The sequence below is a fragment of the Vicia villosa genome, linkage group LG2, assembly GCF_029867415.1.
Source record: "Vicia villosa cultivar HV-30 ecotype Madison, WI linkage group LG2, Vvil1.0, whole genome shotgun sequence".
In the NCBI taxonomy this organism is placed as follows: Eukaryota; Viridiplantae; Streptophyta; class Magnoliopsida; order Fabales; family Fabaceae; genus Vicia; species Vicia villosa.
The window spans coordinates 196,219,064-196,232,575 of record NC_081181.1 but is presented as its reverse complement, the minus strand read 5'-3'; the positions used below and the strand labels follow the sequence as shown (position 1 = coordinate 196,232,575).

General features: G+C 33.7%; 1 long non-coding RNA gene across 1 annotated transcript; it reads left to right on the top strand.

Annotated features, from left to right (window-relative positions):
- The first annotated feature begins 3,542 nt into the window (after positions 1-3,542).
- On the top strand, positions 3,543-7,154 carry LOC131653476 (uncharacterized). Its single transcript, XR_009299086.1, has 3 exons — positions 3,543-4,025; positions 4,714-6,011; positions 6,808-7,154. It is a non-coding gene; the product is annotated as an uncharacterized LOC131653476 (long non-coding RNA).
- Positions 7,155-13,512: the final 6,358 nt, after the last annotated feature.

The following is a 13,512-nucleotide window of genomic DNA, read 5'->3' as shown; positions in this document are numbered from 1 at the left end:
ATTAGGAAGTACTAAACAATTAGTTGTTACCTGTAAATTGGTCACACTAACTAACATAGATCACACCATTACTCCCCGCTTTTTTCCATAATTTGGAAAAGGGTTAACTCTTCAAAATAGCAACTAGAGGTGAGTCGTGCATAGGTTAGTATGTTAGTACATGCACAATCAGATCTGCAGAAGATAAAAAGCACTACCCAATTCAAGATCATAGAGGCAAATTCCTAAGGTAAGGAAGTCCAATCAGCTCACAGTTAATTGACAAAATGGAGCTTACTAGCACCTTACTCTCCCTTTTTAGCCAAAAATTGACAAAATGGAGTGTGTTTAAAGACAATGGAAACACGTTAGAAATGGAAACAAACAAAAACAACAATATTTTTTTTATTTTGTCAGAAAAATAAAAACTATCCAATCCTTCCATTGGAGTCCTTGAAGTTGACTCAATCTTCATCAGCATCTAAGTCAGAGTCATGTAACTGAACATGATTTTTCTTAAAGGACTTCATCTTTGACACAAGTTTCTTCCCTATTACTGATGCTTCAGTAAATGTTCCAACATTGATCTCAATCTTCTTGGCTTCTAACAAGTGAACCTTTTTATCCTCCGCATTTTTGGTAGATTTTCTCATGTTGAAACGTAGCTTAAGAGGAGGAACAATCAATAAGGTATTAAATAAGGAGAGAGTTACCTTATTTGTAATGTTACCTTGCTTGTAACTCCGAATAATGAATTCCCTTGAATAAATTATCTGAGCTCTAGTGAAAACATTGTTAACTTGAGAGTTATCTGATTTAGTGCCTGCTAGATCTATAGAATCAACCTCATTCTTGGAATGCCAAATTGCTTAGATGAATTTACAACATCTGCTTGGACATCCTTCCTTTTCTCAATGATTGAACCATTGACTTTGGTTCTAGAGTATACATAAATTCTGCTATCGACAGAGTAAATCAGAAACATCCCTCTGGTATCTTTGAAGGAGTTTGATAAAGATCTTGATTTTCCTTTGTAATAAATCATCCAGGTCTTTTTAGAAAAATCATCAACAACTTCATAGACAAACCTTTGTTTGCCAAGACTATCACCTTGTATTGACATCATTAGTCCCATAATAGGAAGTTTTAGAATTTTGTCATCAGTCTGATGTTACTACTTCTGGTGTGACATCTGGACTTTATCTATTCCTTTGATCTTTAAGCATCCGGATGAGAAAGTGGTTTCTCATGGTACCACCAATTAACAAAAGGCCTTAGGACCTAACCTTCTCCCTAGAATTCATCCATCTCGTTAGAGACCAGACATTCTTCCTTAATGAAACTCACCTTGAGACCTTGATCACTCCCGAATGAAACTCACCTTGAGACCTTGGTCACACAACTGGCTTATGTTTGTGACACTAATCATTAGTCCTTTAGCAAGAAGAACATTATCAAGACTAGGAAATCTTGTTCCATCTAGTTTCTCAATCCCCTTAACTACACTTTTGGAATTATCACAAAAAAACATGGAAGATGGAATGATACTTAAAGTCCACCAGAAACTCCTTTACTCCAGTCATGTGTCTCGAATAGTCAATTTCAAATAAGATATACCAATCTTCTTTTGCTAAAAAAAATCCCAGAGAAATATGAGTAATAAGATAATTGTCACCTTCCTTGAATTTTATCCACTGCTTGGTCATTTACCACATAAGTGACACTTCCATTGCAAGCAACTGTCATAAGCTTAAGCATTCTGATGTCTGGCACAATGGCGAGACATCATGGAAAAAAATTTATGTCACTTAAGATTTTCTTTGATTGTTAAAGCTTTGAAAACCAAACCCTATCCCTTTTATGTTTCCATTCATCTTCTAATCATAAAGAATCTCTAAAAAATACTAGACCAGAGTGAACCCTATCCCTATCCCTTTTAGGTTTCCATCCATCAGATTTCCTTTCTTATCCTCCAGTTGTAGACCAGAGTGAACCTAATCCAATTATGCCCTCCTCTGATCCACCGAAACTCCCTTTGCACTGAATTTGAAACTTTTATTTATAGGAAAATGTCGGAGTCTCGCGTTGGACGCATCGTCCTCTCGCCTAACTTTTCTTCTTCAGCAAACAATGCTTGCATGTCTTCCACATGTCCTTAGCCACCTTTTCTCACCCAACGCACCACTCATTCGACCAACGCGCTAACCATTTATTCACCATGAAATACTTGTACCAGGTGTTTCCACCTAGTCCTTTATTCGCCCAACGCGCCTGTAGATGAGGCCTAGCGAGCCTTGATTCTTAAGGTTTTTTATTTTTCCTATTTTCTTCATAATGCATGTTTTTCAAGTTCTTTTCACCTATTTTGATAAATGCATACAAGAAAAATCCAAACAGGCGTTTATTTACTTTTCATAATCAGGATTTTTTGTGATGAGTACTTGTAAGATAAGCAGATAAGTGCTAATGTATTTAACATAAGTTTGGCACCTATTATTGTCGTCGAAGACTTGGATATTTTTGGACCTTTTCTTGGTCTCTTTTCAACTTAGGAGCGACGGTTTTGTGAGAGACTGCCTCTTACACTACGTTGTTCCTCTAATTGACGTTTTGTGGACTTTCTTTAATCCAAGTTAGCCTTTGCGTCAAGTTCTGGGTGTTTTGTTTTTGAGCTATCCGGTACTTGTTGTTCAACAATTCATTGGCTCTTTACAAGCCAGGGTTAGCTTGTAAGAGTTGAAGTCGTGGAGTGCTTCTCAATCGGACATTGTAGGTGGCAGGGGAGGTTTTGAACGAAGATTTTCCTAGATGGAACTATAGTGTAGATCCGAGGAACAAAGGGGTTGGGAACACTCCTTGATCTGTCCTAGGTTGGACTAAACTTTGCGGCAGAGGAACAAATGGAACAACTGTTACGACTTGGTCGTCCATCATTGGAGGAAGATGCATCAGGTTTCTAGCAGCTTTAGCAACTTGCCGATGAATGAGGAGCAAATGGTTTTTTAGGCTTCCATCAGTTGTACGAATTCGAACTTTACAAAATTAATCTACATACAAAATTTTTTGTTTCGATTGAAGGAGATCCGGATTCCTAGTGAAGGCGATTCAGTTGAATCGAAAAATGTTAGGTCATGGAAAATCACAAGAATTAAGAGTCAGTTTCCACAGATGACGACAATGTTTTGCTCTAGAACTAGATGATGATCGGAGTCACTACTACAATTTTAACTTATAATAGCGTGAATATGATAGCGCTTTTTATTAAAGTGATATTAAAAACTTGACACAGGCTCCTATGATAGCGCTTTCTATTAAAGTGATATTAAAAAACTTGACACAGGCCCCTATGATAGCGCTTTGTTGTCGGGCGCTATTAAAGTGTAACACTTAGATTCAAAATAATGTACTTACTGGGTGCTAGCAACAAGGATAAAAAATTATTAAAATATTTTGATACCGTTTTTTAGGGAAATGATATCATAACTTTGCCCATTTGTTAGCGTTTTTCCAAAAATGCTATTATAATGTTATCATCCTTTTTAAAAAATCATATTATATTTTGACCTGTGGGCTGTGGCCCATAAAACATAAAACTCACCTTCTTCCCTCGTAGTCCTCTACTTCTTCCCCAAAAATAAGTAACCATCTTCTTTAAAAAAAATCAAAAACCCTTTTCTTCCTCTCCGAGTTAACCTAAGATCCTCTTCATTATTCTTTTCGTCGAGCTCAAAAATCTTATTATTATCGTTGAACTCAGCCTCTACTCACAACCGTAGTATCGATTGAACTCCGAAATCCTAAAGTTGAAGAGAAACCCTAGAAAATGCCTGAATCCCAAATTCAGAAATCCACGTATATTTTACCAGAAATCCATCGATGTCGTAGTATCGATTGAACTCCGAAATCCTAAAATTGGAGAGAAACCCTAGAAAATGCCTGAATCCCAAATTCAGAAATCCACGTATTTGTTACTAGAAATCTGTTGAAACCGTAAATATGTTCCGTGTCCAAGATTTATTTCACGAAAACAGAGGAAGCATTTGAAAGTAAGTTTTTTTTTTTCATTTTTTATTCTTCTCCAGTGGAAGAGGACTATTTTGGGTTGATTCATTATATGTTTTCGAGATTGTTTGATTTTTTGTGGAGAGGTTGGTCTGGTTTTGTATAGTTATTGTTTTCCTTTGTTCGGTTTGGCTCTAGGGGGGCTTTGTTTGGTCTCTACTTAAAAATAAAAGGTTTATGTGTTGGGCGTATCATTTGTGTGTTTCTCTTTTGGGTTTTCCTTTGTAGAAAAATATTGCATGAACTTTGTTAGATCAAAGTTCACATGTTCCTTTCAACAAGATCAAGTTGAAGCCTTAGTTTATTCATCTAATGGTGTTTTGGGAATTTTGAATGTTTGTTTTGGCTCTTGTCTAATGGTGTTTAGAGCTACTAGTATACTAAATGATGAAAATTTTATTAGAGTTTACATTCGTTCCAAATACTGGACATTTGATCATTTCACGACTGGTCTTCACATGATTATTTTGTACGAGCTATTGATTTTGATTCGTAGTCAATTTCTTGAAGCTGCTGATCTTGGGTTTCCATTCATGTCATACCATGATAACTGGTGTTCAAACTTGATGTAAACTATTGAACTTAAAAATACTCATTTTGAGAACTTACACTATTATTCTTCTTTTTCCTCAAATATGCCATAGAGATTTGAAGCTTTTAATCTTCTTTTAGATGGAAGTCATGTACTAGTAGCCGATGCTCATATTATAGACACGCAAGGACATGTAGCAATGAGACTTTCCAAACCAAGGAGCTAGGTTGATACTGCTCTTAAACTGCTAAAATGAAATATCCTACTCTGTTTACACTAATTGACCCCATTATTCACAACCTATGTAATGCAGGTAGTTCTATAAGATCCTCCTCTTCACCATCACTAAAATTCCAATCATGGCAAGGTCTACACCTCTTGTGACAAAGGTTACCAATAGGCTGTGTGGACTTTGTATGAGGTTCTGTAAGAGAGATGATAGTAGTATACGCGAGGCTCAAGTTATGATTTAAATCTAAATAAAATGAATAAACCGGGATGAAAAGTTGATTATCATATTTATTGTCTTCTAATATAGTGTCTATAATAGTCTTGATGGACACTTGGTTGTTAATTTCATTACTTGTTGATATGGTGCCTACAACCTTAATGGATGGTTTATCACTAGGCTACTGGTTGGTTGGTGAAGTGTTGACGGGTTTGACGAGAATTCTATTAATAATTTTTCTTGTAGGTGTAGGAATGTCCGCAGTCATAGGAAGATGATAATTAGGTTGACTCGTGGTTTCTAAAGTGTATACAGGCTTGGTGGGAAGTTTGATAATATCTTTGCTTGTAGTCGTTGCAGTGTCTACAACCATAAAGGAAAATTGATTACTAGGTTGACTGGGGGCTGTTGAAGTTTCAATAGTGATGGGAAGTCCCATAACATCTTTTCTTGTAGTTGTTGTGATGTCTACAATTATTGGAAGATAATTACCGGCCAGTTCACTGGTTGTTGATATAGTGTCAATAACTTGATTAGCTATCGGTGCATCATCGAAAGTAACCCATTTTTTTGTTAATATATGTGTTTAAAAAGACATTTCAAAATTTTATTTTTCTAAATTTGGTACAATCTTTTTATGAGGGGATTAATTAATCATGGGTTTGATTTTATTGGTTGTATGGATTTTTTTTAATGTTGTTATTAATTGGTATTTGATTAATGTAGGTGTAGACTAAGTGGAATTTAAAAATTCAATAGCTATCAATGGTGTTAGTGGACATCATGGAGATTGCATGTGTGGTACCTACAATAATTTTATAATTTTATGTGGCTACATTTTGTGTGATTAACATGTAACTATTTGGACCAAGGATCAATAGCTATCAATGGTGTTAATGGACGTACATCATGGAGATTGCATGTGTGGTACCTACAATTTTGGTTGTGAGGAATACAGTAAGATTGGCTCTAATCAAAATATTTATAAAGGTTAGATCTTCTACATTATTCTTTAAGACTTATTATTTAAGGTTAATATTTTAAATTTATTGATTCATGGTTTATGTTTTTTGTTACACAGAGAGGCATGTATTACATGGCAATCTTTCAATTTAAAATGCATTTTTTGGGTTGGATATATACAAGCAAACATACTTTTAGTTAAGTTACTACTGTAAAGGGAGAAGGGTGTTTAGATTAATATATTAGCAGTAAATGTATCCTTCCCTATTTATAATGCATGCTTCTTAAAAGAAGCGTCAATGATTAAGATGGAGAGTTCAATTTATATTTTACATGATAATTATTGTTGTTTCTTGTATGAGCTTTTCCTTGTGTTGATAAAGAATTTCCTAGTTTATAAATTTATTGGTAGTCCATGGTATAGTGTCATATGAACTTGGATTGATTCGTGTCTAATATGATTCGGATATGTTATTCTAATGGGAGATCAAATAAAATTATATTTTAAATCTTCTTTCTTGACAACATTATAGAGTGTAGAATTAAATATTTGATTCTTGTACTTGGTAAAATGAAATTGTTGGAAAAATATATCCAGTTAGGAAAACATGAATTAGGGAGGTAGATCTACTAGTGTGAGAAACTAAAGTGTCGGCAAAATGTATAAATGAAATATAAGTAATTATCTCAAGCTTGCTGGCAATTTTTCATTCGATACTATTTCTGTTGCTGCATTGTATTATTAATTATAGGAAATTTCAAGAGACTTTGATGTCATTCTGCTGATTCAGTTTTTCACATGGATGCTTGGGATTTTATGCAGGAGAAACTATAACTTGGAAGGGGAAGCCATTGTTTACTGGAAATAGTATCCAAACTACTATATACTTTTGCTCTTATCAATCTTCTTTTTCTTTAGACTTAGCCTCTTGATTTTCTTAGTGTGGCAATTTACACGGGGATCCGACTAATTGGGATTTGTAACCCATCCATCTCTCTTCAACTAAGAAATTGTAAAATTTTGTTTGTAGGTTGTATATTTACAATTTTATTGTATGATGATAGGCTTTAATGAACAATACATAATATTTCTTTCATGATGATGTACTTTTCATACTTGTTAATAATATTTGAGTTGCATCTGATAGCTATGTGCTTTTATAATAAATAAGTGAGTGATTTATATATTGTTTTCATATGGTTGAAGAACAATTTTTTAATAAAATAATTGCTTTTTAAGATCTCTAAAAGATTTTTTTTTTAAATTTAAAGAGTGCATATGATAGCGCTTTTATCCAAAACGCTATTAAATCTTATTAAAAATATGCTATTTAAGATCAGGTTACAATAGCGCTTTAATGGGAAGTGCTATCAAATATTATACTTTTAATAGCCCTTTAAAGCGCTATTATAGGTAGTTAACCTATAATAGCGGGGCTTTAATAGCACTTAAAAGTGCTATTAAATGCCAAAAAAAGCGCTATTAAAAACCTTTTTTGGCGTAGTGAGTGGATGAATCCACCATTTGTTATGGTGGTTTAAGACTCCTGATGCAGTGAATATATGATCGACAAACAAGATTAGCACTTCAACGCTCAAGTCAGTAAGAGAGTGAAAAAATAAAGTTTGAATGGACAATGATTTGAATATCTGAGAAATGATGCGATCATTTCTTTAAATAGAAGAGTTAGTTAGCAACTGATTGTGTGTGAGAAAGCTTGAGATGTGGTCAGGCGTGAGATCAATCTAGACGGCCATGATTGAATTCGCATGAGAATATTTCCCCAGCTGGATGGATAAAAGAAAGTTATCTATTCTGCACCGAACACAGTCATCTCCCACTATTAAACTTCTGCGCTATTGGGCCTTATATGCGGCAGATAACATAATGCAATCATATTATTAAGAGTGTAACTTAAAAAAACATGAAGTATAAGTATACGTTCAAGAAAAAAAATTCGAAAGCAAGTCGGCAACTACAGGACAATTACACTGCATATTGTAGGGAAAAAAAAGTAGGGTTAAATAAGTTTTTGGTCCCTATAAATATTGCAATTTTCATTTTTAGTCCCTCCCTGTTTTTAGGCAACAGTTTTTACAAAAAAAACCGTTGCCAAAACCAGCTAAAACCGTTACCAAAACTCAGAAGGGACTAAAAATGAAACTGCATTATTTATAGGGACCAAAAACTTATTAAACCCAAAAAAGTATTACTGTATTAAAGATCACAAGGGGACTAACTATTATCAAGTCGTTCAGAAATTGTCAGCAATTTCAGTCAAGAATGTCCTTTGTCCTCTTTAAAAAATACCCTTCTTTTACCCTGGAAAATAATGTAGCATTACTAAATGAGCCCATGCATATAAACATTTCGTTAAAACATGCCCTAATGTTTTATTTTGGTAACCTTTTCTTTACTCTAGTTACTATTTCCTACTATTATTGATAAGCATACCCTTTAAGTTCAAATAACATGGTGAATATTTTAATTCAGGGTGAGTTTGATATAATTGCGGCAAATCATTATATAATTTTGTAAAAGTCACACTTAAGCATAGAGTATACTAAACTTTGAAATTACGTCTATTATTTTAACATCTAAAAGCCAACTTTAAGCATAGAGTTATAATACATTTCACATGCTAGAGTAACCCTTTTGGTATACAAACAAACATAGGTTGACTCTTTTTTCACAAAGCATGGCCAACATGACCCACACACAATATTTGGGAGATTCAAGGGCCAGTTTGTTTTGATTTTTTTTTTAAAAATAATTTTTATAGTGTAATATAATTTTGTATAGAAAATTTTATAATTTTTTTTATAACAGCTTCAAATGAAAATTTTGTTTGAATACTTATTCTCAAAATGTAATTTTATGTATTTTATTTATTTAAGGAAAAAAATTGGATATGAAAATTTTAAAAAATTACTTAATTTTAAAGCTATTTTAAATAGATTTCCATAAAAATCATTTTTAAAATACAACTTTTAAAAAAAATTACGATTTTGACTAAATTTTGATATTCAATAATATATGTTTATCTTATAGGAGGTCAAAATTAGTATTTCATTTTAGAAAAAAATGAAAATAAAAAAATTTGTAATATTTTAAAAAATGATTTTGAAAAATTTATTTTCAAAAATACAAAAAAATAAATCCATTTTTTTAAAACTGAAACAAACAAACCCTAAATCTCGCGCAGATATAAAAAAAAACACACACAATCTCAGCCATTGATTTGATATCAATCATATTTCATCTTCACTAAATTATGATTAAATCATCTTTACCATTGATTTCATATATTCATGTGTCAAAATCAATAACTACGTGACACATTTATTGTGACTTATTTTCAACATGGTCTAGCTAAGCCTATAACCCCACCACCTCATAACCTCACTCAAATGCTGGCATTATTAGACAAACGCATCTACACTGAAAGTGATTGAAGTGGAATCCAATGAATATACAGCTTCTCAGTGAAAGAAAATAAATAAATAAATTATTTACAAGATAAGAAGAAGAGGACACAAAAGCTTTTAGATCTGAGAGCACTTTTTTGGATTGAAGAAAAAAAATGAAGTTCTTGTTTCAGTGTCCTTGTTGCTCATGCTTTTGCTTCATGAAGCCAAAGGCTGGAAAGGCAAAGGTGAAAGAAGTGAGCAAGGAAGCTAAAGCAACTAAGGAAGTGAAAGAAGTGAAAGAAGTGAAGGAAGCTAAGAAGGAAGAAAAGATTGAAGAAAAGAAAGAGTGACATGCAATGTAATGTAATGTAACTCCATATTGCAAACTTTCTTTGGTTGTTTTAATTTTAGTAATTATTTTCCTATGTTTGGTTTTTATCAACAATTATTATGATTAATCATGCACAGCAATATGTGCAAGATGCTTTGTGCTTCTTTGGTTGTTAAGCATTGATTCACATGCTTTTTTATTATGAGTATGAAAATGCGTATTAATTATTTGCCTTTGTAAGCAAATGCTTAAAGTGAAAAATAAATTGCCATTTCAATAATGAATATTTCTATGATCTGGTGATCTGTAATTTCTATCATGTTTATAATGGTTACTCATTTCTACCATTTTTAACTTTTGGGGTGATGATAGAAATTGTGGAACCAAATAATTTATACAATTTTCCTCTTTTGAAAGAAGAAATTATGCTTGCCTCTTTAAATTCTACCCTCCTCTATTTTGAGGGGAAAATCACATTCTAATACTGTAAGTATTTTTAACCTTAGAGAATTAGTACATTTGTTGGTTAAGATTTGAGATTTAAGTATTAGATAATAATATTATTATCTCCGGTCTTATTTATAAAATAAAAAATTATTTTTTATATACATTGAATAACTAATATACTTTGACAATATATAGAATAAATACATTAGTAATTCATTGAATTTAAAAAATAATTTTTTTCTGGTCTTATTTATAAAAATAAGAAAAAAAATATTTTTTATATATATTGAATAACTAATATATTTAAATAATATATAGAATAGATACATTAGTAATTTATTGAATTTAAAGTAATTTCTTTTATAAATAAGGAGAGAGAATATTATATTATGAGTAACACTAACATGTAAGTATTTGTTATCAAGATTTTTGTCATTTCCAATGAGAATTTTAGTTTCATTTATCTTTCGTCTCTTCTTTTCTTTTGTGTACATGTTATAAGAAGTTGGTTGATTGAATTATATATTTGTAACAATAAAAATTCGTTCTCTAACTTTATTGTTATGATTTGTTTTCTTACTCATTTAATTCATTTAATTGATTAGTCTCGTCATTTTATGTGTTATGATTTATTTATTTCAAAAAAAATTGATAGAAGTTATTTTGGGTCACTCTTCATTTAAATTTGTTTGTATTTTAAATTCTTATAATAGTAGATTCTCTTTATTCTGTTAGTGCTTAATTAGCTCATAGGCTAAAATTATGATTTTCAGAGTTATGTAATGAAATAAAATGAAAATTTCTTTAGCCACCTCTCTATCTCTATGGGGTCACCCCCAGCGAAAATCCCAAAATACCTCTGCTTCGGAAATGAACTTTCGAAGCGCTTTTTTTTTAAAAAAATTTTCCATAATTCGGAAGTGCATCTCCGAAATCACCTCATGGGGGGTGTCTTCGGAGATGAACTTCCGAAAACACCTCATGGGGGTGAATTCGGAAGTTCATTTCCGAATTATGCAGAAACTGTGTTTTTTTTTTATGTTTTATCTAAAACAGTCTCGCATTTTAATTAAACGTAAACGCCAAATAAAATAAGCAATAGATAAACTGAAAATACTAATATGATAAATAAAAAAAACTAATCCGATGAAAATAATATATACAAACCGAAACAAATAAAAATAGTGTGCTAAAGATACAATCCGAAAACAAAAAATAAATAAACCCGACCACTACTGGGTGTGCCTAACCCTCTCACCCTGGGCTCTCCTCTGCCGCCTGTACCCCGCCGCACGGCCTGCATCAGTGACGATCATCTCCATCACGGCGACTGCATCTGGACCGCCCTGTTGAACGACACCTCGATCCAACGCGTCCCGCCCAAGCATCTCTATCCGCTGGCAGATCGGCAGGAGATCAATGGCGTGGTCATCCTCGGCCTGCTGGTTCTCCAGGATCTCCTCATGTGCTGGCCTAGGAGCGCCGGGAACGTCGGGTCTCAGCAGAGGATGGGACACCCGGTAGAACCATGTGACGTACCCCTCCTCACTGTGCCAGTCCTGTGTGACCCGAGTGAGACGGTACTCCTGCGGTACCACATGATGCTGCCAGTCCTCCCATATGGCAGTGAGCTGCACTCGGGTCACTGTGTCGGGAGCTGCCTCAAAGGGTGACTTGGGTATCCGCTGCACGAATCCGAACTTACGCATGCACCGCTGTTGAGTGTCTTTTGTTGTTTTTATTCGTATGTTTTTAAGGCACTTTTTACCCCCTTTTTCTATGTTTTTAGAAGAATAGCTTATGTAAATAAGTGATTTTTGTCATATGTAAATATTTGGTATTTTGATCTATTTTCTAGTGTTTCAGTTATTGGTGATAGCAAATGTTCAGAAAAATCGGGAAAAAAGTCGAAGAATCGAGGATTTTGGCAACTCTGAAGGTGTCAGTATTCCTCTTGTTTTCGCCCGGCGAATAGCTTGGAAGCGAAGCTCCGCCCGGCGAGGGGTAGGCGAGCCAGGGGCGAAGCAGCTCAATTTTTGGCCATCTTTCTGCTCTGGAGCGCCCGGCGGAGCATCTGTCTCGCCGGGCGGAAGAAGATATTTATTTTGGGGTTCTTTTGTATACTTTTGAGGTCACGTGGCCTGTTTAGTGGGTTTCGCCCGGCGAAGCTGTTCTTCCGCCGGGCGAATCTGGGCTGATGTGCCATGCTATATAGTGCTTGTTAGATATTTTGAGAACCATTCCATCTTTAATTTCTCTCTCTTGAACCAAAATATACCATTTGGAGTGAGAAAACCCTAAAACTTCCATTGTTAGTAGAATTCAAGTTTTTACCCATCAATCTTGGAGACTTCCATCTTGATGTTCATAAAGCTTGATAGTTTGCTTGTTACTCAAGTCACCATGGAAATGGGTGGCTAAACCTTCTTGGTGTCAAGATTAGAGGTAGATGATTTGCTTTTAGTTTGTATTTCTTTTGATCTTTTGTATGTGAACAAGTGATGATATATATATGGTGAAAAACCTTGTGTTTATTTAGTTATGAGATTTGTATTCTATTTGAGAAAATGTTTTCAAGTCTTGACCTAGGTTTTTTATCTATCAACAAGTAAAGTTTAGAAATAGCTTTGTGAGTTGATATTTACCTATATTAAGCTTTGAGTGTTGTCATTTTGATAGTTAGGTTGAGAGATCATTTAAGGATCAAAATGGCAAATTTCACAATATGGTTTAGACATGAAACATATTGAGAGGATTGTGATTATATGTATCATTCATGAGTTCACGTATTTGATCAAGAAAATATGATAGAAGCAAATCATCAAAAACAAATCTAATCTTGACATTCTTTTACCATTTTTTAAAACCACATACCAAGTTTAGCATTTCTTGCTTGAGATTAAACAAATTATGTTACCAAAATCAAAACCAAACCCCATGATAACTTTAACTCACGACAAAGTAAACTATAGAACGGCAGTGATATCGCAATAATCCCTGTGGAAACGATAAACGAAAAGTACCACAATACTTATTCAACAAAATGGCGCCGTTGCCGGGGATTGTTGTTTAGATATTGCAAGCATTGCAATAGTTTGTTTTGTATTGAGTCTTATAATTAATATCTTGTTTCTAAATTTATTTTCCTTGTGTTTGTTAATTTGCTTGGTTAGTTTTTCAGATTACAGTTTATGCGAGGACGTGTACCTGCAGATCAACTCCTTTTTGATCCTGAGATTGAGAGGACTGCTCGTAGAGAGAATAGCAAAACTCGTAGGAGGAGACAACTAGCTAGGGAAAGAAGACAACAACAAGAGGCATCTTCTTCTTCAACTCCTG